Source organism: Oncorhynchus tshawytscha, linkage group LG19, assembly GCF_018296145.1.
Source record: "Oncorhynchus tshawytscha isolate Ot180627B linkage group LG19, Otsh_v2.0, whole genome shotgun sequence".
NCBI lineage: Eukaryota > Metazoa > Chordata > Actinopteri > Salmoniformes > Salmonidae > Oncorhynchus > Oncorhynchus tshawytscha.
Genome location: NC_056447.1, coordinates 29,418,770 through 29,439,796, shown reverse-complemented (window position 1 = coordinate 29,439,796; position 21,027 = coordinate 29,418,770). Strand labels below are relative to the sequence as shown.

Here is a 21,027-nt window from a genome sequence, read left to right as displayed (position 1 = left end):
ACCTTTTTGGCTTCCTGTCCCAACAACTGAATTTGTCTGCCAGGAGTACCCCTGAAGTACCCCCTCACGTGCATTCTACGAGTAGGCATATGGTCTCATGAGTCTTTTTGAGTACCCCCTGTGGATAGGACAAGTACCCCCAGGGGTCCTACTACCCCTGTCTGGGAACCACTGACCTAGAGGATAACATTGATTCTTTATCATGTCTGAGAGGAGCAAGAGGAGATGATGCATATACCAGAAACAAGAGAAAAAAGCTGCAAGCAATAAATACATGTATACAAAACTGATGGCGATAAAAGCCAACTGGGGGGTGACATTAATATTTTCCCTCTTTGATTTCCCTCTCCATATCTGCTCACTATTTGACTGTGATCATGACTTTCAGCCTACAGGCTTGTCGGTGGTCACCCTCTTCCATGCACCAGTTTGTATGTAAGCTGCTCTTATTTGCAATGGGAAGATTATGGGGTTATATCCTGCCTGTTTGGCCCTGTCCGGGGGTATCATCGGATGGGGCCACAGTGTCTCCTGACCCCTCCTGTCTCAGCCTCCAGTATTTATGCTACAGTAGTTTATGTGTAGGGGGCTAGGGTCAGTCTGTTATATCTGGAGTACTTCTCCTGTCTTATCCGGTGTCCTGTGTGAATTTAAGTATTCTCTCTCTAATTCTCTCTTTCTTTCTCTCTCTCTCTCTCTCGGAGGACCTGAGCCCAAGACCATGACTCAGGACAACCTGACATGATGACTCCTTGCTGTCCCCAGTTCACCTGGCCGTGCTGCTGCTCCAGTTTCAACTGTTCTGCCTGCGGCTATGGAACCCTGACCTGTTCACCGCACGTGCAACCTGTCCCAGACCTGCTGTTATCGACTCTCTAGAGACAGCAGGAGCGGTAGAGATACTCTCAATTATCGGCTATGAACAGCCAACTGACATTTACTCCTGAGGTGCTGCACCCTCGACAACTACTGCGATTATTATTATTTGACAATGCTGGTCATTTATGAACATTTGAACATCTTGGCCATTGTTCTGTTATAATCTCCACCTGGCACAGCCAGAAGAGGACTGGCCACACCTCATAGCCTGGTTCCTCTCTAGGTTTCATCCTAGGTTTTGGCCTTTCTAGGGAGTTTTTCCTAGCCACCGTGCTTCTACACCTGCATTGCTTGCTGTTTGGGGTTTTAGGCTGGGTTTCTGTACAGCACTTTGAGATATCAGCTGATGTACGAAGGGCTACATCAATCCATTTGATTTGATTTGATGATAATACATGGATATTTCAATGCAGGGTTTGTACCAGTGTTGTGGAAGCTGCTCATAGTTTACCAAACTAACAATTCACACTAGAATAAGTTAAGCTACTCTAAAGCTACCCGTAAGAAAAATATTGTTTACCTTAAAAAGGTAGTACACTACATCCAAGCATCTCTGTGAAAAATCATCATATCTAAATCTGAAATGTCATAGACAAAAAAATTGCAATAAAAGATGTCTCTGAGGTCAGGTGTAACAGAATGTGTAATTTAGCCTATTAAAGACTAACTATGTTTCAAATGAGAATTAGGCAGGTTTGATGCCAAAAATAAAAGGACATACTTGCCGACTCCACCCATATTTTTCTAATCTTTTTGTAAAAAAGTAGTGTGTAGTTCCAATAGTTAGATACACCGCAAAACAGTAATTAAATGCTTAAAACGGTACCAATATTTGAATTTAGTTCAACTACCACCAAGCTACTGCAAAATGTAGTTAAACTACTAGTTGAACTACATGTAGTTCAATACTCCCCAACACAGGCTTGTACTGTAGTAAACCTTCATCTGAGCATTCAGCTAGCACATCTGCAAACTGCAGAAATGTCATAATGATCATTACAGAGGTAATAATAAATATCATAGGTCTCCCAGTTCAAACTGAATGCAGAAGTTGCCTTAATATGTAGACTGTGCTGCTCTACCTTTGTAGTCAGGCTGTGCTCTGTGTGATAAGAGCCGTCCTCTGGGCTGCAGACGGGAGAAAATGCTCGCCTAACATTTTGAGATGGAATTGTAAACCATGTTACAGTGAAAAGATTGGCAAAATAATATCAGACAGGCAATCAGGTTCACAAAATCTGTTTTACAGAGATATGTAAATCAAGAGCTACTGATCCTGGGGCAGCAGATGCTGACTTGCATTGATGCCTGTGGTTGCTCAAGTTCCTCTTCTTCTCTCTTAGCCTTGAAATTAGTGGGGGATGATACTAAGAACCAGCCAAAGCCCCCTGGTTGTCTGTATCTACCAGACAGACCTCTTTTTTATGGAGTGTCACTTGCAGTGACCTCAAGTTGGAGTGATCGATAGTATGCTACTTATTCTTAAAGAGTCACCAATGCATTGGAATCCCAATCATTCCAGCCATGTCATCAATCCTTTAGAACACAGATATGTAGGGTACATTCCACTCAGTGGAACCCAATAAACCTAGACACTAACACATATCATGTTTTGTTGTGGTATTGTTTCTATTATTTTGTTGTTGTTGTTGTATTGTTTGTATATCATTGTATTTAGAATGTGTGTGACTGTCCTTGTCTTAGTGTTTTGTTACTTGTCAAGTTTTGTGTTTTCTGTGGACCCCAGGAAGAATAGCTGCTGCCTCTGCAAAAGCTAATGGGGACCCCAAAAGGGGGCAGCCTGGTTGGCAATCTGGAGGAGACGCGGTCTTGTCACTCAGTGTCAACCTGATAGCCATGGAACACTATAGCGTAACACAGCTCCTACTGTAACATTTGTTTAAAGCTGCAATATGTATCTTTTCGGGAAATCTGACCAAATGCACATAGAAATGTGAGTTATAGATTTGTCATTCTCATTGAAAGCAAGTCTAAAAAGTGGTAGATCTGTTCTATGTGTGCTATTTCTATGCGTCCTGTTTTTCAGTTGAGTTTGTGTGTCTTTTAGACCAGCTTCAAACAGCTGAAAATGTTTGTTTATTGAGATATTTCACAGTGTTTAAGATGGTACAATGATTCTCTCCGCTTTTGTTTTGTCACAAACTGAAATTAGGTGAACTATTAGGATTTTAGCAACCTGGAAATGGCAGAGTGATTTTTGCATATTGCAACTTTAATACTAAAATGTATAATTTTAGGACTAATTGAATATTACAAAATGTACCTCTTCACATTGGAGGGCTTGTTCTATTAAGTTTTCCCCTGAATCTGTTTTCTTCATATTTCTTAGTAAAAAGTTGTGCTGGGCAAGATGAGTTAAAGTAAGGCTGACTGACTGCCCGCTCTATTTAACCAGACAATCATAATAAGGGGATTGACAGCCTATCAGATAACACTGTTCAGTGCAGCTGATTGCATGTACATACAGGCAGATCTCTTTTATAGCATGGTGCGGATAACTAACACTCTGAAGTAGTAGAGTGCAAATGGAACTTAATGACTAAGAAAAAGGGTAAAAAAGGATTTTCTTCTTTTCATTGACACCGAGCAAAGATACATGCATAAAATGCATAAGTTGATAACCTTTATATCAGATTTGTGCTAGTAGGAGTTAGCTTTCAATTTGCTTTCACTGGCTCTGCAGAGGATTGTTGGTTAATGTAGTACGGAGTGAAGTGAACTCCAAAAGGACCCTTGAAGTTCCTGTGGCCTTTGTTTGCAGTGAAGGGCCCAGCCGTAGAGTGCAGTGGATGATGCGTGTGAGATCCAATCAGAGTCCTGACACGTCCACACAGCTCAGCTCTGTGCAGGGCCCTGAGGCTGCGGGCATGGAGGTGGGAGCTGATGTCATGGAGAGATGGCAGTGAAATGATCTGTTACAGGAAAGCTGAGCCTCTTCAATACCATATTAGAGCCAAGCCCACATAGAATTTCCTCAGACATTTTCACCTACTTTCACAACATAGGGGTCAGAGCTTGTCATACCACAGGTTAAGCCCTCTGATGCAATCTCCTTTCCAGACATGAGCAGAGCAAGATGGATGTTGCTTTAGTGAGTCTAGAATTATGAAGAAGGAAGGTGTGTAGCCATGAATTTCCAATATACACAAAATAAAGATGATGCAGAACTGGAACAATGATAACCTATTTTATTATCTGAGACATTTTGTAGGTTAATCTATGAGGTAGACTAAATGCAGCTGGGTAGACTAGACCACTATCAGGTCGTAAAGAGCTTGCTTGACCTTAGAGCTGAGACTGAACAAACCAAAGGTTTTCTTTTTTGCCTGGATCCAGAGTCAACTGATTAGAGGGAACAGCAGGAAGACAGTCATTTGAAGAAGACATAATTCAGACAATGAGCATAAAGTATCTTTCAGGAGCCATATAAGGTAATCTCCCAAAATACCCTGCAACTCAAGGGTGAACTGTAACTTGAAAAACATGGCTCTGCTGCTTTGTTGTTCAGTACAAAAGCAAACACACAGCGTAGCTCTTTCTTTTGGGCAACCCCATCGCAATAAATAGTACAGCAGCCTCCAAATAAACACAAGAAGGTCCCTTTTCCTAATTTATTAATTCAGGAGCATGAGGAGCAGTCTTTTACAGACTAAAGCAGAGCTGTGTAGGACAGCATGAAAATATCTTTATGACCTGAACCAATTAACCAGCAGCCCTCTCTCTGTTCCTCTATCCCACCGACCATGCTAGCGGCAGTGGGGAAAATGAGCATCAATGCATCAAAAGCGTTAGTTCCTTCCTGTGAGCTGCTACCTGCATGCTAAGCAGCTCCATTCCCCCAGATGTCTGAAAGCCTTGCTGGACCCCAGGCAGCATCAGCAGCAAATCTGTATATGTCTCCCTCCCAGGCTGCCCAGATCTCTGTATTCAGGCAGACAGTTGAGTGGACAGGTGCCAGGGTGGAGAGAGGAAAGGACAGTAACCTGAACCCTGCGGTCACTCACACAACGAGAAAACACCGGGATAAGACGTTAGCATCTTTCAAAAGGCCACCCGGATGTCTTGCCCTGGCTCTTCATATATCACATATTCGATGCGTGTGAGATCCAATCAGTATGCTATCATGTTGTTAAACGATCACGCTGTAAAAGGAGTTTGTAAAACAGTTCGGTAGGCCTATATTTTATGAGGTGCTGCTCTGTGCAAAGTTTTGCTAAGTGGGTCATGACATGAGCTGTCATGTGCTAACCTAACACAAGGCTAACTACAGTGAGGGCTCGTTTGCATTAGCATAAGAAAGGCATAGCTGGCAGAGCCTTTGACTTTTGGCGAGGGGTTGTAAAATGTTACAGCTCTGGTGTGCGTCATGCTCATACTGCGAGACGCGAAGGGAGGCGAGGGAGGCGGAGAGCAGCGCAGGTCTTCTTTCATGACTGCACACAGCCATGGAGAAGTGAACTAGGGGGATAACGCCAGCATACTACCTTCACTCACTCCTTCGTTTGTGGATTCCAGCTACGCACGCAATGACTAAATACCAGCATCTCTCCTCCCTGTTCTCCTCTGTGGACGCCTCCCACTCCTAACTATCAGCAGGGATTCCTGACTAGATAACACGTGACCGACATTCTCCATTCGACACTTGGTAGGTTAGAGGAGGACAGAATCATCCAACAACACAGTAATGAGCATGTGACTTCTCAGCTAGACATAGGCTAAATGTTCAGTTGGCCTTCACATAATTGGATAATTGATAAAGAACATATTATCCCCTAAAAATTGCTTATCGTAGAAAAGCAATTAAAAGCCTAATTTGATCAGTGATCTGCAGCTGGAATGTCTGGGAGGGTCAGCAGTGCCATTAGTTGCATAAAGGGCACAGCCTGGAATGTCTGGGAGGTCATGATGGGGAGGGATGATTCTAATCATCACATACAGGAGCTGTCACACTGGAGTCAGAGAGGGGCATACCAGCACAAGTGACAAACACTTCATGTAGACACGTTTGGAGTACGCAGGTCACACATTTAGCTCCCCTCCAGGTCGAGCATTAGTTAGAGAGGTACAGAAACTCACATTCCCCAGCTCACCACGGTTTAAAATACAACAGTATAATGCTTGAAACATGGACATGCAAGAAGAACCGGTGTGAACCCGAGGGTGACGGACAGTGTGCCCTGAAGACAATTTTGCCATTCTCACATGGACACATGAGAAACGCTGACCCACGTGGAAACATATTCCAAATGTCTTCTCAAAACTATTCCATGGGCCTGTGTAACGTTACAGTTCAAATAAGGTGGAAGCCTGAGGCACTTCATAGTACACATGTGGCGTGTTTCTGTGCACTTCTCAAAGGGGTTAAGAGACAGATCTGAGGCTCTCTAAGACAGCCAAGCAAACACAGGGTTCTGCCTAGGATCCATGTCCACAGCCATTTCCCACATCTTGCCACAGTGACTGGACTGCTCTGGACTGGGACAACACTCGAGACTGCAAGCTGAGCTCCCTGAATGCCTGTTTGCAGAGTTCCCATCAGTAAGCACACAGCAATAGCACTCCCTGAAGGCCCATGTTTAACCTTCAGGTTACAAGTGGCTGGCCACTCCACATCCCCCTCTTCCTGCTATTAACCCCTCTCTCACTCATGCAATCCATCCACCAACACCACAGCAGAACTGAACCGCTCTCTCACATTAAGACCCTTATTATAGCACCGCAGTCCCAGCTAGGGTTGAAGTAGCAGTCAGTCACCATAATAGGTAGGCAGGTAGCCTAGCAGTTAAGAGTGCTAGGCCAGTAACCGAAAGGTCTGTGGTTCGAATCCCCAAGCCGACTAGGTGAAACATTTGTCGATGTGCACTTAACCCTAATTGCTCCTGTAAGTCACTCTGAATAAGAATGACGGCTCAAATGTAATAATGGTGGATGTGTCCTCGGAGAGACAGTGTTTCAAATCACTCACATTACTTAATATGGTTCCTCAGTAAGCTGATGGGTTGAGTGAGGATTGAAGTTAATTTACATTCCTCATTTTTACTGCCAGAATGAATTGCATGATCCATTTTACACACACACGTACAAGCAAGTGCGTAGACACGCACACACAAACACTGACAGGTACTGAGTCACTGTGCCTAAGCCAACAGATGAAGAGGAATCAGACTAATGCTGAGAAAAGACCCCTGGGATTATGATGAGTGTGATTGGAAGCATGTGCTAGAGCGGGACCAGGGAGAGTTGTGCTAGAGCGGGGCCAGGGTGAGTTGTGCTAGAGCGGGGCCAGGGAGAGTTGTGCTAGAGCGGGGCCAGGGAGAGTTGTGCTAGAGCGGGGCCAGGGAGGAGAGTTGTGCTAGAGCGGGGCCAGGGAGAGTTGTGCTAGAGCGGAACCAGGGAGAGTGCTGTGCCAGGGAGAGTTGTGAGCGGGGCCAGGGAGAGTTGTGCTAGAGCGGGGCCAGGGAGAGTTGTGCTAGAGCGGGGCCAGGGTGTTAGAGGAGAGTTGTGTGTGCTAGAGCGGGGCCAGGGAGAGTGTTAGAGCGGGGCCAGGTGCTAGAGCGGAACCAGGGAGAGTTGTGCTAGAGCGGGGCCAGGGAGAGTTGTGCTAGGCCAGGGGCCAGGGTGAGTTGTGCTAGAGCGGAACCAGGGAGAGTTGTGCTAGGGAGCGGGGCCAGGGAGAGTTGTTCTAGAGCGGGGCCAGGGGTTGTGTTAGAGCCAGGGAGAGTTGTGTTAGAGCGGGGCCAGGGGAGTTGTGTTAGAGCGGGGCCAGGGTAGAGTTGTGTTAGAGCGGGGCCAGGGAGTGCTTAGAGCGGGGCCAGGGAGAGTTGTGTTAGAGCGGGGCCGGGGAGAGTTGTGTTAGAGCGGGGCCAGGGAGAGTTGTGTTAGAGCGGGGCCAGGGAGAGTTGTGTTAGAGCGGGGCCAGGGAGAGTTGTGTTAGAGCGGGGCCAGGGAGAGTTGTGTTAGAGCGGGGCCAGGGAGAGGGAGAGTTGTGTTAGAGCGGGGCCAGGGAGAGTTGTGTTAGAGCGGGGCCAGGGAGGTGTTAGAGCGGGGCCATTGTGTTAGAGCGGGGCCAGGGAGAGTTGTGTTAGAGCGGGGCCAGGGAGAGTTGTGTTAGAGCGGGGCCAGGGAGAGTTGTGCTGTGCAAAGACACTACAGTGTGATGTATTATTTTCTCTGAGCGCAATCACTAATCTGTAACAGGTTGTCCACTGCGATCACATTGTGAAGCTTCAGTGCACAGAAGCACTGTTTTTCTTTCTTTGCTTTGTGTCCCTCTCAGCTGCTGGAACAGCAAATCAAGAAAGCCCTTCCACTGTGCAGAGGGAGAGCTGGCTATTCTGGATGTAGTGGTTGGAGCTAAAAACAGCCATGAAATAATATTGACTTTAGGCCTTACATGATCAATTAACGTTATTACTTTTGGCATTGAGAATACCACTATATAAACCTACTGTTCATATCTAAGGATATAGACTCCATCCATTAACAGTATATGGAATATGTACCCCAATGAGATGTCCATCTCCCAATGGGATGCTAGAAGTGAGTAGCTAGAGTGTGGATTTGAGTTATTGATATAACAGGCACCGTCCTTTACCAACAAGCCAAACACTTTGTGACAGAGTCATACAGGCAGCTCATTGTCAAGGCTTCTGTACCCAGAATGCTGTTGCCAGCTGTTGTCTTTACGGATCAGACCAAAAGAAAACAGAGACAAGGTCATCAGCACAGGCAGGCTTTTCTTCTCCAAATGTGCATCAGGTAACAGAATTCACTCTGTTTGAAGAGTATATTAATTGATCTGTCCCCTCATTCTGATAGGAACTCCCTTTGACTGTTTGTTGTAAAAAGATTGAATATCTCTACTGTAGTTCTACAGTTGCTGTTTTTGTTTTGTCTCCTATAGCACGTCCATGTTTGCGATGGCTATCACATGTCCAGCTGTCGAGTCACATAACTGGACTACACCCTCATGCTAAAATGAACTGGCCTTTGAGAGATACATTCCATAGTGGTTCATATTGCACTCCAGTGATACTGTATCGAGGCTATGTAGTGCCGAATAGGTTGATGTTGACACCCTATCGTAACAACTGACCAGTGTGCACTAGTAACATAAAGCCTCCCTCTCCAAAGAAAGGCACACAGTGTAACAAAGGCTGGCTTGTTAATCATCTTCATAGAATAGATTCAATTTCTGTAATAATGAACACACCTAACACATTGGCATTATGTCACGACTGTGCTGCCAGCAGAGTGAGGGTGGGAGGTTTGAGTTTCACACAGTAAAACCTGCAGCCTCTGGCCTGAAGATGCCCTGTAAGACCCACAGCAAAAAAAACCTGACTGGCATCACATGGCATCACATCACAACCCCAACCACCACAACAGTCCTGCTGCACTAGTAAGGGAGGCATAATCATGCCAACACACTCTTAAATGAGATCTGATGTCGTTTTTTATGTTTGTTCTTTCCCTTCATTTACAAAGCCAACTGTACCACATGTCACAGAGTTCACAGGAAGTTCCCGTGCTGGGAGAGGATGTGAGTGCACTGCCTGCCACATTCGCTCACTCCTATCTGTAGAGAGAGGCCCCATTCCCCGTCACACGCTCTCTGTGCTGGAGAGACTGAGCCGCCAGCTCCACTAGAACAACCACTGCCTTACTATGGATGCTCACGCACAGTCTAATAGGCCTTTAAATGTGAACACACCCAGGTAAATATATATATATATATATATATATATATATATATATATATATATATATATATATATATATATATATATATATATATATATATATATACACACACACACACACACACACACACACACACACACACACACACACACACACACACATATTACAGTATACTAATTTTAAAAAGAGTACAACACCAACAACTCTTTAGGCAAGAGGACCTAGAATAAACACACCCAAGCCTATAGCTACCCACTACGAATATGAATATGAATACGAAGAAGAGGAGGAAGAAGAAGCAGCTCTGCCCTGCTATCACCTTATTATTTAAAAAAAAATACGGGATAGGCTGTCTCATGTCAACAGCACACACCCACTTTAGCCCTGTGTACATGGAGAGACAGAGAGATAAAATAGCCCATAATGCAGAGAGAGGCAGGAGAATGACAGCAGTGTCCATTTCACAAGGTAACCAAAACCCCAGGAGACACATCAATGATTAACTGAGGCAACGCTCTGCACTCTTAATGAATACAGGGCTGCCTCTGTTGTAGTGTGTTGTACTTACTCTCTTTCCAGCACAGCTCTGTACCAAAATGATCTTCAGATTAAGAAAAGGCTCCTTTTAGGGTGACTCAGAGAGAAATGCCCTTCGGGGAATGGGTAATAGAACATCCAGTAGATTATCCATGTAGAGCAGTTAGAGTAGCAGTAGTTAAAGGGCTCCTGCTGCCTGCTCTGTGTCTGTCTGCTTTCTCTCTCTCTAACAGTCTGACACCCTGTCATAGTACAGCCTGCCTCTCCTCTGGCCACTCTCCACTATAGCCCCTCCCCTCCCACACTGCTGCCAGAGAGGGAGGGAGCAGTGGCTCTGATATACTGCTTCTACAGAAGTGGGAGAAGAAAGAGAGGACAGGATACACCCACAGAATGGTCTTCTCTTAGTTTGATTTCTGGTTCTATCTGATGTATGAACCAGGCTTAACTAGAATTACCACTCTAAACAATGGAACCACTAAGAAGTGGGTTGAAGAAGAAAAACCTAAGCCTGTTAAATTCAATCAAAATGTCCCTTTGTATTTGACTTTCCTCATATACGTATCTGTGTATCTGCTCCCGAGTGGCGCACCGGTCTAAGGCACTGCATCTCAGTACTTAATGTGTCACTACAGACACCCTGGTTCAATTCCAGGCTGCATCACAACCGGGCATGATTGGGAGTCCCATAGGGCGGTGCACGATTGGCCCAGCATTGTCTGGGTTCTGCCGGTGTAGACCGTCATTGCAAATAACAATTTGTTCTTAATTGACTTCCCTAGTTAAATAAATTAAAAATCCCAAAATTATTTGACTAAGCTATATAGTGCGAAGTCCTCTGACAGTTAAACATTTCACACAAAAGTAGGCCTATTATTATAAAAGTCAGTGAATGACATTGGTGGGCTAAGGTTACATTCATTAAAAAAATACTGTTGATCATATCTCAAAAATTCTGTGGGAAAACTAGGCTTACTTCTCTTGCCCAATTTGTTTAGAGTATCAGAGTATTAATTGGAAGAAGTGAACTGGTTAAGAGGAACCACTTGAGTGTGTTCTATATATTAATCATAGGAAGCAGAGTATGAGGCTAGCCCTGACAGGATGGTGTCACGAAGTGCTATTAAAATAATACACAACCCACTGCCAAGGACAAGCTTTCAGGGCATGACACTGAGTTCCACAGAACTGGTGATGCTAACAAGTCTCGGTGGGAATTTAATTTAGAACTAAGAGACCATTTCATCCGCTGAAAAGGGGCCACTGTCTTCTAGTGCAACCGCATACTGGCCATATTAAATAGACACAGCCTGGAGTTAGCTCTCAGTTGAATAGCATTAGTAAATGCTGTTATTCCTGCGTGAGTACCTCAGAGAATGCTGAAATGGAATTGAAAATTGACAAATCATATCACTCAGCCTTCACATGCTTTCTTCCTTTATCAACCAAAACAACCATGAGCCCGAGTGGAAAACAGGTGCATTTAATGCAAACCGAATGGAAGCAGTCCAATTTCACACTTAGTGTACTCTTCTTTCTTTTTTTGCATAGTCTCTGATGTGTAAAATAACTTTTGAAACTATAAAAAGACACCCATGTGAACACAGTGAGGTGAAAGATAGCAGGCTGTTGAGAGGGGGACTCCTTTTTCTAAACTACTGGGTGCTAATGTACTTTGGGCTGCAGTGCTAAGTAGGCAGACGGAATGCTAGGTTTAGAGGTGTCAGGAATGGGAATGCCAGTTCTGGGCATCTCGGTGAGAAGGTATGGGGTTGAGATTCCATGATGGTCACATGACAACTACTAGGACTACTATGGCACCGGCTGGTTGTTACACGTTCAGTCTGTCAGTCCTGTACTATAAGAAGACTTCTGAAGCCAGACAGACAGTGTACCTCTATAGTTGAGTTAGATCACCTGTCCTTGCCTATACCAGACGTCTCAGAAGGAACCTCTCACCGAGGCGGGCAGACGTCTAAACATGGATCAAACTAGTTAAACAAATGGAGACAGAGGTGATCATGAGGGCTCTTTCTGTTGTCTGGGATCCCATTAATAGATTGACCAGATCTCGCTGGACTCCATCTGGAGCCGTTCCAGTCTACATATGCTACTGTATGGAGGGAATGCAGATAGGCTAACCAAAAGACTCATTTCACATAACGGTACCTGTGAAATAGAAGGCATAAGACATATTTGTATTTTCTGTGCATCTCACACCAAGAGGAAATGCTGACAGGTCACTTTGTATAAATTAATTACAAACAGTGTACAAATTACAGCACAATGATAAAAGTCTGTGTTACACATATTAGCCTAATGAGAAAACACCAGATAACAGGTCTCTATTTCACTAGTGTGGCTGACAGGACCAATAAGACAAGAGATATAGGCTAGCTGCTCAATGTTACCTCTGTGCTCAGAGATTATTTGATGATATTAAAGACCACATTATTCTCAGGATAAGGTTTGGGTTTCACCTCCAACCACACAATATAAACATCTACACTCTTTGCTCCTCCAATGCTACAAAACACTGATATTTTTATCTGGAGAAACATTTGTGTGAACCTGTTAGAGACAGCTGTGTAGAAACCACCTCTCTCTGTCCCTCCATCTCACCTTAACTTCAGGTGAGATGGAGAGACGGTGTGGAATTTAGAAAGTCTTGGTCTGGTGTGCACTGCATATGTAAGGATTATACCATTTCCAGCCATTAGGAGTAAGAAACTTTAGGGAATGTCCTTTAAAAGGAATGTGGATCCAGAACTCCACACTGCCCTTTCTCACCTGGACAAAAGGAACACCTATGTGAGAATGCTATTCATTGACTACAGCTCAGTGTTCAACGCCATAGTCCCCCCAAAGCTCATCAATAAGCTAAGGACCCTGGGACTAAACACCTCCCTCTGCAACTGAATCCTAGTCTTCCTGACAGGCCGGCCGTAGGTGGTAAGTAACAACACATCCGCCATGCTGATCCTCAACACTGGAGCCCCTCAGGGTGCATGCTATGTCCCCTCCTGTGCTCCCTGTTATCTCATGACTGCACGGCCAGGCACGACTCCAACACCATCATTAAGTTTGCAGATGACACAACAGTGGTAGGCCTGATCACCGACAACAACGAGACAGCCTATAGGCAGGAGGTCAGAGACCTGGCCATGTGGTGCCAGGAAAACAACCTCTCCCTCAACGTGATCAAGACAAAGGAGATGATTGTGGACTACAGGAAAAGGAGGACCGAGCACATCCCCATTCTCATCGACGGGGCTGTAGTGGAGCAGGTTGAGAGCTTCAAGTTCCTTGGTGTCCACATCCCCAACAAACTAACATGGTCTAAGCACACCAAGACAGTTGTGAAGAGGGCATGACAAAACCTATTCCCCCTCAGGAGACTGAAAAGATTTGTCATGAGTCCTCAGATCCTCAAAAGGTTCTACAGCTACACCCCCCCCACACACACACACACACACTTTTACACCGCTGCTACTCTCTGTTATCTATGCACGGTCACTTTAATAACTCTACCTACATGTACATATTACCTCAATTACCTCGACTAACCGGTGCCCATGTACATTGACTCTGTACATGGGCACCGGCCTCAATAACATGGCAGCCTCAATAACATGGCACCACTTGACCTCCCCTCAGTATCATTTCAGAAAAGAACACCATACAGATATTCATAACGTTATTGAATGATGTCATGATACAGATACTATGAAGCCGAGGTCTCTACTCACACTCTCTCTGTTCTCAGGTTAAAACTTTATGACAAAACTGTCCTTTAGATCACATCTGAACTTGTCAACAGCACATTGAAAAGAGTGATGGTTTGCCTCTATTCGCACTATACCAAGAAGCAAAGTGTTGAATACTGAATTAGAGCATGTTAAAAACAGAACATGATTTTAACACAAGTGTATTTGCAAATTAGAACTGAACCTAATCCATTCTTCTCACAGGTCAGCGTTATTACTGTGAACACAGATATTTTTGTTCTCTGGAAAAGTACAGACAGGAGTGGCACTGTATCACAATAGTGGGGATGAATGAGTCATCTTAACCTGAGAGCTGTAGCCAGTAGCCAGTCACTTCTCAGATGGTTGATGATGTCATCACAGGGCTAGGTGTATGGCCTGTTTCTGCTCGGGATGATGAAATGTAACCTTGAGCTATTTTGGAAATTCATTCTGACAGTATCAACCTAATAACATTAGTATGGTGGCATGGCATAGCCTGTCTCAAGCCATTGAAGACAAATCCTCCATCTACCCAACAGCATTATTATAATATGGCATTATAAAACAGTAATTCCCTGACCAGAAGCCTTATTCCATCACCAATAATTCCACTGGTGTAGTGTGGACCGCGACGCATGCCCTCTAGCAGGTTGGCAATCCCACCACTCCATCCCAGGACGTGCTGTGAGAGAAGCTTTATGATAATCTGTGTGACTCACTACATGACATGTCCTTTCATTTGAATGCTGATTCCATGTATGCTACTCTGTCTCAAGATATATTATGTCACTCCCATTACTCGTCAGTCTAACAACATCCCTCTCTGTCTCCGGCCCTGTCTGTCATCTGGCCACTGTATCAGCTGTGTGCATCATCCATCTCTCTCAAACATTCTCTTCCCGCTCTCTGTTTCATCGTATATAGAGCATCTACATTTGTGACATAATCACTGCTGTGAAATATTGAATAGTTACGAATAACAAACAGTTCATCGAGTTAGTAGTGAAACACTTTCCGCATCTCTCTTCATCAGTACTGAGAATCTATGTTCTGCTTCACTAGAACAAGCACCTGATCAATATTCAGATGGGCTATTGGGGAGAGAAAAACTCCTGTGCTCCTCAGGTGGCCCTCCATGCCCATATCAAAGACAGCAGTGTCTCCCTTTCATATCTCCGCAACTATAATCCCTCTAATGGTATGTAACAAAATCGCATGTCCTCATTACTCCAATAGAGAGAAATGAATTAAGCAAATCGCTCTGCTCTCTCCTGGCCAGTGATCTGATACTGTCCACTGTAGTTATTATTAGGGTGTTACCTGATCATCTGACTTGATCAAGGACAAAAGAAATTGGTTTGAAATGCTATTTTGAGAAAAAAAAATGTCTTAAAAGGAACTCAGCAGAAAGGTTTTCTCATTTTAAATACTTCAAACCAGTGCAAACCTTTCTCTGGTGGTGGGTTATGTGGGGCTGCTGAGGTGCTCTACTCTGAGGTGGGTGGGGGCCAGCGAGGAGCTTCTGGGGAGCAGGGGAGGTCAGCACTTATATGAAGGCCTGGTGAATCCAGGAACACAGCTGCTTCAAAGCAAACGGAAGGCTCTAATACAAGGCAGGCCTCTGGGGGGCTGAAATAAAGCACTAATTAACTCTGACTAATGAAAATAAATGACTAACAGCTTATATTCAGCACAACAGACTGATGTGTAGTCTGAAGCAAAAATAATGCGAAATAGTCCTAAAAAGGCTCTGTAAAGAATGAAGTACAGCATATTGATTCTGCTGCTGGAGTTCAGCTTGTAAAATAGTCATTCGATTCTGCCTTGAAATAATGGGCCTGAGAAGCCAATTCAAATACTGTTTAAAGGTCAGACATATTAACTTTATAAATGTTATACTATTGACCACATACAATACCATATACATGAATATGCTAATAACATTTTTACAATAAGGACATAACCTCAACATAAAAGGGCTGCTCTCTATCATATCCAACCCTCAACCTTGAGTTGTAGGCTATAGTAGTAAGATACTATACCATCGGGAGTCAACTGTCTGAGCAACCCCTGTGACCACACCAGGCTTTCTCCGTGACTAAGGTATGAGTATGTGTAAACTGTCGTGTAGAGTAATCCACCACATCTCAGAGCCAGACAGGTCTTCCCTTGCTACTCTCTTAATTGGAAAGCATTTCCATCACAAGACTATTTATGGTTTCACACAAAAAACACCTGCTGTCATGTTGCTATATTCAGCTAACAAGTGCAATGAGCAAAGCCCTTCATTTACAGAATCACCTCCTTGGAAGAGATCATACTGGTGTAAGATCTGCATTTTTTAAGCCCACAGATCAATAGTGTCACCTTCTCGGCAAAGGGGTGGTGATTTTTGAGTAAGGAGATTCCGGGTGAGACCACTCCCAGGGCACGATCCTTTGGCTAAAATAACACATTAATGAGCTCTTCATTGGCCCACTCTCTGTTAACGTCACCTTGTCCATCAGGCAATAAAAATGAAGGTCAAAATGACAAAAGGAAAGCTTGAATTTAATTTCAGCTCTCTACAGTATGTCACGCATGCAGAGTACAGCCTACTCCCTGAAGCGTATTGCTGTATACAGGCTGGATGCTATGTATGGTACGGCTCAAGGAGCCAATTACCTTCACTGTAAACATGACCTCTCCCATGAAGAAATCCTAGGATGACCCCCCAACAACCCACATGATGTTACCTGACCAATCAAAGCAGGGGATTATTCTCTACAGGAGATCCTCTCTGCACAAAGGATCCCCCAATATTCACACCTTTTCGTGTTTTGTTTTAGGGTTTATAGAAATGGATGATCGGAAAATCTGAGGAAATCATTTCCAAATTGTTAAAACAGTAACAATATAGTGGCCTGAATGTCAAGCAACATAGTAAGAGAATAAGTGATCACATTAAATGCCTTCATTACATAGAGGGGTTAGTGGGTACAGATGGGTGGAGGTATTCTCCTCTGACAGTAGAAGAGGAAAATCCTTTGGATGAATTAGTTATGAACACATCCACATGTGAAGCAGACGAGACATGAAATATTAACATTGCATCAGACCAAGTACCAGAGTTTAGCCCAGGTAACCAGTAAGAATTCACAAGCTAAATGCAATTTGAACCAGAAATACAAACGCTGCACCAGAAATCCAAACGCTGAGGATATTTTTTGACAAAGTGGTGACGTAAGCACGATGCATAAAACCCGTACGTCATCAATCTACCTCCACTTTTGAAACAATCATTGACCTAAATGAAAAGAATCTGCATTCGTGCAGATTACTCCAACTGTATCACACATTGTCCATGCACACACCCACATTTTCAGAAACAAAAAAATAATATATTGAAAATAGACAGAAAACATCATTATTCCACTCAAAACTAACAACCTAAAATACATTGTTATAGAAAAATTAAGATATCGAAGTACAGCAAAAAAATAACAGTAACCTTATATCCCTGTTCTTTTAGGAAAAAATGCTTACTCCTAAATAACGGAGAAGAAAGCTTACAGTTATTCCCCATAAAATCTGCCTGGGAAACAGGAATCATCTTTCCAATGTAGCTCTCCACTAGACATGCTGAATTAGCTTTGAGCCAGCACAGGAATCCATCACATCTTAACCAAGATAACCAACACCTTCCTACATGCACAGAGAGGGAGGCAGAGAGACAGGGAGTGGGGGTGCGACAGCAGAAGCCACAGGGAGCAGAATTCAATCTATTGCCATGGCAGCCAGCACTACAGCGACAAAAAGCTTTCACTGCACAGACCGATTCATTCAGCAGTTGACTGGACACCAAGCCAGGTTTCTGTCCTTCCTCTCTCCTTCTTTCTGTCTCTCTCTCCCTTCCTCGCCCTTTACAATATATTCCTTTGTGGTGAGCCAGACGAGTTACCTTGAGCAATAGAGGACAAGGTCTTGCGGTGGTCTGTACCAGTAGCTCCCAGTCAGGCGGTGACAGAGTAACAGAAGCTCTGCAGGGATCCCCAGAGATGCCCAGGGCTGCAGCTGAACCAAACCAGGGCTCGGCTCGCAGACTGAGCCACTACCACCACTACCAGCAGCCTCAGCAGCAGCAGTCAGCGAATAGGAAGGGGAGGGGGAAATCAAAAGCAGGAGAGGGGGTTGCTCTATCAGTGGCAGGCACATTACATCATAGGCTGCTCCTGTGGAAGGGTAGGAGAGGAAAGGAGGGGAGAGGGCTGGGGAGAGGAGCAGCTCCCTGTAACAGCAGCACTCTGTCACTGGTGGGCTCTTCCCCCTGCACACACCACCATGAATGCACTGTTAATAGTCGGAGGTCATTAATGGCAGATGCTTTAATACTGTAATTAACGCCCAGTGTTGTTGATTGTTATTGTTAATGTTACTAGTATTAAGTGTATCAAAGTGTTATTCTAACGGGTGTCATTTGTGTGTGTTTGAATGTGTGCATCTGTGTGTACATGCATAGGTGGTAGCATAGCAGGTTGATATTCAGCTCCTAACAAAAGGTCATTATAGATTCCTTACAGCAATGTTATTGAGAGTAAAAAGGTAGACTTGTTGCTGGTAGACATCTGCTCAAGCTGATTACATTCAAACCAAACTGTCACAATAAATTCCTCTTTAGATAAATGTAGGGCCCAATAAAATCTGTGATGCAGAAAACACAGATGAAATCAACGAATCCAGACATTAAAACGTATTGAATATTAATACATATGCCCCAGTTCATCATAAGACATGAAGAATGCACAATGATTTGCATTTCCTGCAACTTTCAGGAGGCAAACAGAATTCCCTGTCTGTGTATGTGCATAGCAACGTGCATGCCCCGCCCACCTGAGGATCTGTATTTTTCAGCCATCTATTTCCTGTGTTTGAGGGGTGTAAAATCTGCCTGTCATTTTTCCCCGTAAATATTCCCACTGCAGAAATGTATATAATGACCTGTCAAACACACCCTGGTAATGTCTGACATGGGCTCAATAGAATACATTGTCTTTCCGTTGTATCTATAAGAATGCTTCATCTGGGATTTAAAGTACCGTCTCAACACTACACTACAAGTAATAATTTAATACAGTTGACATGTTTACAAATTAGATGCGCTGAAATGAATGCTACTTCTGAAAATGAACACACTGATTATATTGATATTATGTCTGATCTCGCAAACAATGTAAAGTATGTTTAGATAAGGGCCTCCCTAGTGGCGCAGCAGTCTACGGCAATGCATCATAGTGCTACAGGCATCCGGGTTAGATCCCGGGCTGTGTCGCAGCCGGCCGCAACCCGGGAGACCCATGAGGAGGCGCACAATTGGCCCAGCGTCGTTCGGGTTAGGGGAGGGTTTGACCAGCCAGGATGTCCTTGTCACATCATGGTCGTCGGAGGACGCATGGCTCTCGACCTTCGCCTCTCCCGAGTCCTTATGAGAGTTGCAGCGATGGGACAAGACTGTAACTACCAATTGGATATCCCGAAATTTGGGAGATAAAAAGTACAAAAATCTATATATTTAGATAGGTGTAATCTAGAGCCAAGCGTGTTGATTTTTAATCTAAGGGTGTCCTGCTATTGACAGACTTGTTGAATTATGCAAGAGAGCGTGACAACAACAGAAATTAATGAGCCAGTCTAGACAGAGCAGGTGTGTGCAGGTAGGGTAGACAGAGCAGCTAGGGAAGACAGAGCAGGTAGGGTAGACAGAGGCAGTCTTTGGTGGTTACAGCCCTGTTCTAAACCTTGATGTTAATTCAATCATATATGCAAATACACCGAGTGTGTTAATGCAAATGAGGCACATATCATTATAATGTAACACAAAATATTAAAAAGATACCCGCTACAATAAGAAAATGTATATGAGTGCATTTTAAGAAAAACAAATTAATAAAATTTAAAAAATTAAACACCTGAAATCCCACCAAATTCCCTGAACTCCATTCATTATTTGTCTGTGCCAGTAAACATTTTATGTGCTAGAATTCAGTCAATATCTGATTGATTATAACGTTTGGAGTATCTTCATCCATGGTCCAACTGTTGCATTTAATAGAATTGCTTTTAAAACAATTTTGATGACTGTTGCTAATGTGCAAAGCAGGTGTCTACCACTCGGTGTAGCCGTTAGTGATGAAGCTAAGTCTTCTGGTAGATGGAAAGGCTTTCCCAAAAACCTTCTCAATTCAATGTTAACTACAAAGTAGCCCATGCATACCTGGCAGAATGATAACATGATTATTTGCGTCAATCCACGTGTGCTACAAAAAAAAAAACTCCAAACAACAAACTCTTGCTAGTTGAGCACTGGAATTCAAATGGTAACTACACCCCAACCCCCCAAAAAAAAAAATCCCAGACCTCAAAAGTGGTCTCCTGATGTGGTTTAAGCTTTGTTGAGGACTTACAACATCCAATTTAGTGGTTTTATATGAAAAAAGTGAGATTTTGAGAGCGAGAATCAGAAAGAAACGGGAAAACGGAAATGGAATCAGGCAATATATAACTGATTTTATAGGGCCGTTATAATAGAGGCAGCATAAAAACTGCTATGTGAACAGTCCTCCTCCTGCAGCATGTGTGTCTCAGAGAGATGGAGAGAGAGAACACGGACACAGAGACAGACACAGTGTGGGTGTGGCCAAAGAGGCTCTGTGGTCAGTTGTTCATCCCCCACCAACAGACCCACCACATGCCACACATAATACTGACATCAATGACAGTTCAGGAGGTAATGCACTTCATATCACACACACAGACACACATACTACTGCTAATATAGGCTATTGGCCTGATATCCTCACATGTCCAGCCTGTTAGATGAACCAGTCAGTGGTGAGAGTGTGTTCAAGAGGTCCTGACACAGCACATTGAGTCAAACAGCAGAAAATAGCAGCCATTTCTTCCCCAGCTTAAGCCAGCAGTTATTGGCAGAGAGCACAGCTCCTTAGACCCCCTGCTATTACCTCAAGATTGCAGGACCCATTGACACCTTTGGATTTCTTTCTTTCCTCAGTCTCATATCGATCCATGGAGAGAACTGAAATGGACAGAATCGATTGGCGTTTAAGAATGAAAAAGACCATGAACAAAAATGGGGACCTAA

General features: G+C 43.9%; 1 protein-coding gene across 2 annotated transcripts in view; it reads right to left on the bottom strand.

Annotated features, from left to right (window-relative positions):
• LOC112218599 (sema domain, immunoglobulin domain (Ig), transmembrane domain (TM) and short cytoplasmic domain, (semaphorin) 4Ba) overlaps positions 1–10,378 on the bottom strand; it is a 95,645-nt gene extending 85,267 nt beyond the window's left edge. For both annotated transcript variants that reach the window (XM_024379516.2, XM_024379517.2), the window contains exon 1: positions 10,172–10,378. The gene's annotated coding sequence lies outside the window, so the exon portion shown is untranslated. The remainder of the gene's footprint in view (positions 1–10,171) is intronic.
• Positions 10,379–21,027: the final 10,649 nt, after the last annotated feature.